This window comes from Mytilus galloprovincialis, chromosome 7 (assembly GCF_965363235.1).
Source record: "Mytilus galloprovincialis chromosome 7, xbMytGall1.hap1.1, whole genome shotgun sequence".
Lineage (NCBI taxonomy): Eukaryota > Metazoa > Mollusca > Bivalvia > Mytilida > Mytilidae > Mytilus > Mytilus galloprovincialis.
In genome coordinates this window covers 45,988,589-45,995,928 of record NC_134844.1, presented here as the reverse complement: position 1 = coordinate 45,995,928, position 7,340 = coordinate 45,988,589, and the positions used below count along the sequence as shown (strand labels likewise).

At 31.5% G+C, this 7,340-nt stretch overlaps 1 long non-coding RNA gene across 1 annotated transcript; it reads right to left on the bottom strand.

The window, feature by feature from the left end:
* Positions 1-1,977: 1,977 nt before the first annotated feature.
* On the bottom strand, positions 1,978-6,688 carry LOC143081724 (uncharacterized). Its single transcript, XR_012980053.1, has 3 exons — positions 6,531-6,688; positions 2,585-2,629; positions 1,978-2,107 (listed from the first exon to the last, which is right to left on the bottom strand). It is a non-coding gene; the product is annotated as an uncharacterized LOC143081724 (long non-coding RNA).
* Between the last annotated feature and the right edge of the window lie 652 nt (positions 6,689-7,340).

Genomic DNA, 7,340 nt, shown 5'->3' with positions numbered 1-7,340 from the left:
GACTGTTAAAAACGGGGAACGAAGAAACGTAAACAATGATGTTTCATTTGCAATCTCTTAAAAATATTTCTCCGATGAGTTGGATAACCTCCTATCCACTTCGATATTTGTACATGTAACTTTTGATCAGTAAAAAGTATAGAAACATCTGCTATTATATAGAGTAAAGTAATTGGAACTGATTTTTTCTTCTAAATTGCCCTTTCTGCAGTGACGTCATTTAAAACTGTTCTACAGTCCTGACTGATTTAGTCAGTTCTGCTGACAGTTCTACGGTTAGAACTGATTTGGTCAGTTCTACCTAGAACAGTTTTAGACAGTTCTACCCTAGAACTGATCCTGACAGTTCTACCTAGAACTGATTTAGTCAGTTCTACCTAGAACTGATCCTGACAGTTCTACCTAGAACAGTTCTAGGGTAGAACTGTTCTAGCTAGAACTGTTCTAGGACAGGTTAGAACAGTTCTATGACAGAATATTCTGACAGTTCTAATGAGAGGTTAGAAGTGATCTCCACTGTAAGTATGCCTGAAAACAACTCAATCAAAAAGATTCGTGTTTCGTATTCCTCAGATCAAATATAACCCCAGTGTACCAATACAACTTAATTAACTCTAAACATCAACATATAAATTAGGTTAAATCCGTACCTGCAGTACCATGATATCCATCTGCGGTTAGTTTGAATTTTGACCTTTCATCACCGATTCTAAACTCTCTGTATTTTGCGAATGCATTATTTCCATCGAAATCGAATAAATCGATCCGCATTTCATACTTCCCTGGTGATGTTAGAGAGTGCAAAATTTTGTTGCCTAAAAATAATACAAAATAGAATAAAAAGATGTGATATAAGCTTCTAGTTTGGGTTTCTTCATAAATTTTTTGCTTTTGTTTCAATTTTCTTATCAATGAAAATAACCAGTATTCGGTAAAAATTCTCATATGCAATACTTACTACGACTTTTATCTATAATAACATGATTTTGATATACTGTACATCTTTCGTTGCTGTTATGAATTTCATATTGCCCAATGTTTTTATTAGCACAGTTATTTGTCATAATATTGCGCACCCTTATACTGTATTCTTATTTTTTGCTGATTTTTCTGTAGCTATTCATTTAAAAGTTCTTTATCCATTATTTTGAATTCATTCTGTAAACCCTTTCAATATCCTATAGCATTTGACATTAAAAACATATAGGATTTTTTAACTTTTTAGAATACGTTTTTCTTAAGGATTGATAAGTTAACACTGATCGTATCTGAATTTATTTGTTTTTGTTTTTGATATTGTTTGAATGATCGACCTTGTGTTTACCAAATACGGTAAATTTCATCAATTGTAATCTAAATAATTAAGCTCTCAATCACGGGAAACACACAAGGAAACCAAAGACAGACTATCATTCATGATAATATTAAAGTTGTTCAACTCATCGGATTCATAAATGTCTTCGATAATCTTGACAATCACCGAAAATGCTGTTTTGTGACGTCACTGAGTAATTTTTCAAATAAAATAAGAAACTTAAATATATCAGATGTTATTCAGAAACCATTTTGTTTTTTTAGACTATGAATATCCATACTATACTTGTAATATTCTGACTCAGTGAATAGTTATCAAAGTACCGGGATTATAATTCAATACGCCAGACGCGCGTTTCGTCTACACAAGACTCATCAGTGACGCTCACATAAAAATAGTTTCAAAGTCAAAGTTCAAAGTTTTATAGACTTTGTGATATACTTGTAATTATACTATTCGCTTATCACCATGATACATGCATGTGTGGTATAAACTTAATACCCTAGTGTTCTCGAAATTCGAATATTAAATGGTACGTTTATTTAATATTTACATTTAGGGAGGAAATAAGAATATTACATGTTATGAACTTTTGAATTCGTTATAGCTCTTGATTAGATATATTTGTTTTGGAATTCTTTTTATTTCTAAAAAAATAGCTAACCGTCCAGTGTCCCTCGTCTAAGCTCATTTCACAATAAACATCAATTCCTTGTGTATACTTTGGAAACACCTTATATACTCCACTTGGACATTTGTCAGGAATATCGTTACAGTCAATAGGTCTTCCTTCTAAAAAATGTCAAACAAAGTGAATCTGATTTATTTTGGATTTTTAAGAGCATTGTTACCAATATCAACAGATGTACATCAAAACAATTGATAGAAAAGTGTGCCTTACATGTTTTAAAGAAGCTTAATTTTTGTTGTTATATATGTATCATATGAAATAGATGAAGTTCTTGCCATCGATTTGAAATCACAAAAGAAATTGCTGTTAAAATCAATCAATTTTCAATATTGTGTACTTTGTGAGGGACATCTTCTTTATACCATGATCTCTACCAGGGTCGAAATCCCATTCCAATAGCCGACAAATATACAATATTGTTCTAAAAGTTAGTACACTATTTATTATTCAATTGGTGTAAGACAATTCAGAAGCTATTTAAAATCATTTAAAATCATATTCCAAGTGGAACCTTTTTTTTGAAATAAAATTAGATATTCAATGAAAGCTCTATGATGTATAGTTTAAACATTTGTTACCTTTGCATTTTGACGCTCGTTTGGAATCATCCTTTGTACAAATTCCTAAAAATAAATAAAAAATAACACAACATTCAGTACATGTTTGTTAAAAAAAGAAGATGAGGTATGATTGCCAATTAACATAAAAAAAAAAAATGAACGAAAAACAAATATGTAACACACAAACAAACGACAACCACTGAATTACAGGCTCCTGACTTGGGACAAGCACATGCATAAATGATGTGGCGGGTTAAACATGCTAGCGGGATCCAAATCCTCCTCTAACCTAGGACAGTGGTATAACAGGACATCATAAGAACGAAATATAAAAATCAGTTGAAAAAGGCTTGAAAAATGTACACATTTATGTTATGTTAGCTAAATCTACATTATGAACGTCTGGATAGGATTCCCGAATAAAGCATGTAAAAGAAGTACAACAAAATAACATGACACCAAAAACAAAGGATATACTTTGTTTAATAAAAATAGAATGAGAGAAAATAATGTTTTTTTTTTAAAAACATAATGAAAAGTAAAAAAAATCAGATGACAAAAATATACTTATACAGTTCAGGTTCAAATTATTTCCATGGAGATATGATGTGCTTATGTTATCTTAACTTCCTGTCAATCATTATTCATATTATTGACAAACTGGTTATGTTTTATCTCAAATTTAACAATTGATTGCTGACAATACAGAAGAAGTACACCACTGGCTTGCTTCCATTACTTCTTTACAAGGAAAGCACTGAATTATAATTATAACATTTGTTTGTACCGGGAACTACACATTATACATTCCATTAAATTAAGCATTAGAGGGCAATGCTAGGAATTAGATATATAATTTTAAAGTTAGTAAACTACAGTTATAGACAACGGAAAATGACTCCAATTATATTATTTTATAAACAAGTCATCCTTAATTTTTTGAACACATACCGGATTATGAAATATTTGGGTATATATGTCAATGATAAATTTATCAGAATATTTATGAATAGGAGGTGATAAACCAACTATGTTTTGTTTGTCTAACAATTGTGCTGGAAAATTGATAACTATATCACGCAAGCCACATTGAGTTTTGATTGCATAATTGCAATATTCAGCAAACCAATCATTCAAACAAGAGTGACATCAACCCAAAGGGTTCTACGAGGTGCAATATGCTTAATGAAGTTAGTGCAATAACATTACATTTTCTTGTTATATTTTCAAATAAACAAGAAATATTTTATATCAATATATGCAGTGATATCAATATGATATAAATGTACACCTGCAACGAAGTATTTATCTTACCTCCTATACATTTCTAGGAATGTGATTGGTTGAAATCAACCGCGTGGAGATCGTGTATATTCCATATTAGGTTAGTAGGTAGGCGCGGATGATTTAAATGCACGGTTAATAGTGGTGTTACGTCCATTTATAAAAACAAAACGGTACCGAGAAAAAAAACCAGACGATTAAAGATTGAAATAAATTCATAAAACTCAATTAAAGCTAAAAAAATGTTATTTTAAGCATATGTTTTTGAATGATCAATGGGAGTATAGTTTCTTAATGCTAACGGTATAGAAGACTTGCTCACTATGATAGACCACTAGTCTAAGGCTACATGTTAAGATAGTAAGTGAGATTAATTCTTTACATAGTGAACTTCCTTTTTTTTTTCTTTTTTTTTATATAAATAAGGCCGTTAGTTTTCTCGTTTGAATTGTTTTACATTGTCTTATCGGGGCCTTTTATAGCTGACTATGCGGTATGGTCTTAGCTCATAGTTGAAGGCCGTACGGTGACCTATAGTTGTTAATGTCTGTGTCATTTTGTTCTCTTGTGGACAGTTGTCTCATTGGCAATCATACCACATTTTCTTTTTTATATTTACTCCATATCGAATTTACTGACCCCATATATATCGTATTAGGTCACTACCACACTGAGTAACTAACAATATCTCGCAATTGATACGATATCCCCGCGCTTGTATTTCCTATCATGATTTACTTGATACAAGGGTTGATGCTCACAAGGAATTTCTTTAACCAACAGTGCCAAATGGTGAAGTTGAAGTCATCCCTTCGTAAATTTTACGGACGCCATCATGAGATGGTTGACTGTTATGGAAGAACCGTTTCACGGAGGATATTGATCAGATATGTTCCTGACGTCGTAACTACAATGCCTTTCCCTTCTCATGAATGTGAACGACCGAATAACACTTTTTACCGGATTTATAATAATATAAGCAACACGACAGGTGCCACATGTGGATCAGGATCTGCATATCCGTCCGACGCACATGAGATCACCCATAGTTTTTGGTGGGGTTCGTGTGGCTTAGTCTTTAGTTTTCTATGTTAAGTCTACTATTGTACTATTATTTGTCTGTTTGTCTTTTTATTTTTGGCCATGGCGATGTCAGTTTATTTTTGATTTATTACTTTGACTGTTCCTCTAGTATCTTTCGCTCCTCTTTTACACCAGTAACGGAAGTAGTCAGTAATATTTTGGTACTCTTTTGGTATTATCTTTTTCATGAAATATGCAATTAGATTACACATTTTACTTCAAAGTTACAATTTCAGTTTAAGATACGTTTATACCAGGTGCCTCAGGGAAACACTATATTCTAGAAGATTACTCAGCAAGTGGCAACGTTTTTTGAAATGTACGATTTAGTATTACATTTGTAATAATATGATTACATGTGTAACACTTAAACCTGGCGAAAAACAAAATCACCAACTCAAAAGGCAATATCAGTACAATTATAAATTATCCTTTTTACGTATCACTTCCCATTAGATGTTACATGTTTAAGGTTTCTATATTTAAGTTTATGCGTCATTCGGATGCATGTTCAAATAGAACGGGTTCATTTACGGGTACATTTTTGTACATGATCTTAAAAACTGATCGGCCAGAGTAACCAGGAGAACGACTGAAAAACATAATCGCTACGTTCACCTTCACAAATTGATTGACTAAAACAATTTGATTGTGTCTCAACTCCAGAGAGACAATTGTCCATGGTATAAAACCTTAAATTACCAACAATCTTCTGATCAATGAATGTACTAAAAAGTAAAATTACAAAAATACTGAACTCTGAGAAAAATTCAAAACGGAAAGTCCCTAATCAAATGGCAAAATCAATTGATAAAACACATCAAACAAATGGACAACAACTGCCATATTCCTTTCTTGGTAGAGGCATTTTCAAATGAAGAAAATAGTGGATTTAACCTGGTTTATAGCGCTTAACCTCTCACTTGTATGACTGTTGCATAAAATTTCTTTATTTTTACAACAATACGTTAACAAGACAGAGATTAAAGGTAAAATTGTCAAAATAGGGGTACAGCAGGCATCACCGTGTCACAATCTCAATTTGAACAATTACAAACAAATATTTAACAAAGAAGCACAATAAGCATATATCAAATTTACAATCCACGTTCATTGCTTACTTATTTTGTATTTTAAATCAACCCATAAAGATTTAAAATATTTGAAGTCCTTTGACTGAATGGCTAGGTTCACATAACTGCACCTTTTCGCTATAGATATTATGAAACAATATAGAAATACATGCTTGTTTCACTCACGGTCTGGCTCCTTGTTGAGTTCATACAATTCCTTTTTTTTTATTCGTTTCTTATTTTTGTAAGGATCTTTGAGATGTGTTCATCGGTTTACTGCTTTGATTGTTGTGCCACAACACGATTCCATAATGAAGATAGAAGAGATAGAAGAGATAAAATAGTCATTGTCATTGTTACTTACAATGAATTTTGACATCTTTGTGAGTTTTTACATTGTAAGTCCCCCTTTCCAGTTAGAATTTGTCTTATCTTACAACTTCAGTACAACTTTTTGAAGATAGCTCTGGGAATTTGTGCATTGTCAAAATATTCTGGTTGTGAGAATATATATGATTACATACCCTTTGGAAGTCGGCTGAGTATTTCTTGAAGTTTTCCAGTGTTATCAGCTAACTTTGATTCTAATTTTTCCAACCTTCGTAAATAATCTCCATTTGATACTGAAAAAATTGTAAGAAAAATAAACACAATGATCATAATTGGCATTTTTGTTTTTACAAAATTTAGAACTTTCTGTGATATTTAAAAAACAAAAGTTTTTCGAAAAAAAAGAGTATTTTACGAAAACAAATCATTACGCAACGATGTCATTAGATGTCGTGTTATTGCAATATAAAAGAGATAGTTTGCTAAATTTTACTAAACCACTGAAATAAAGATATTAAAACACTATCGAAACCAGATATGTTTGCAGTAGTGTCAGTCAGTAAAATTTTAAGGAGGTTTTACTTTGATTTAAAAATGTTCGAGTGATTGCCTTTTTTGTAGACGCTTGAAATATTTAGACCTTGACCATATAATGATTAAGAAGATAAACAGATAATTTGTTCATTATTTAGAATTAATAAGTAAGTTATTTAGTTATGAATTCCTATTCAGAGATATAATACAGAAATTACAAAAAAAACCTGCCAGAAATTATCCATTCTCGTTTCTCATTTATATAGATTTGGTTTTCTCGTTCAAATGGATTTACACGTATATTTTAGGGAGCCCTTTATAGATTGCTGTTCGGTGTGAGCCAAGGACCATACTATGATCTATAATGGTTAACCTTTATCGTCTTATATATATTATCAAGATCACATTATGTTATGTTGCAAGTGTTATAAAAGATATAGCATGATTTAACTTAAAATGAAGTATGCCGT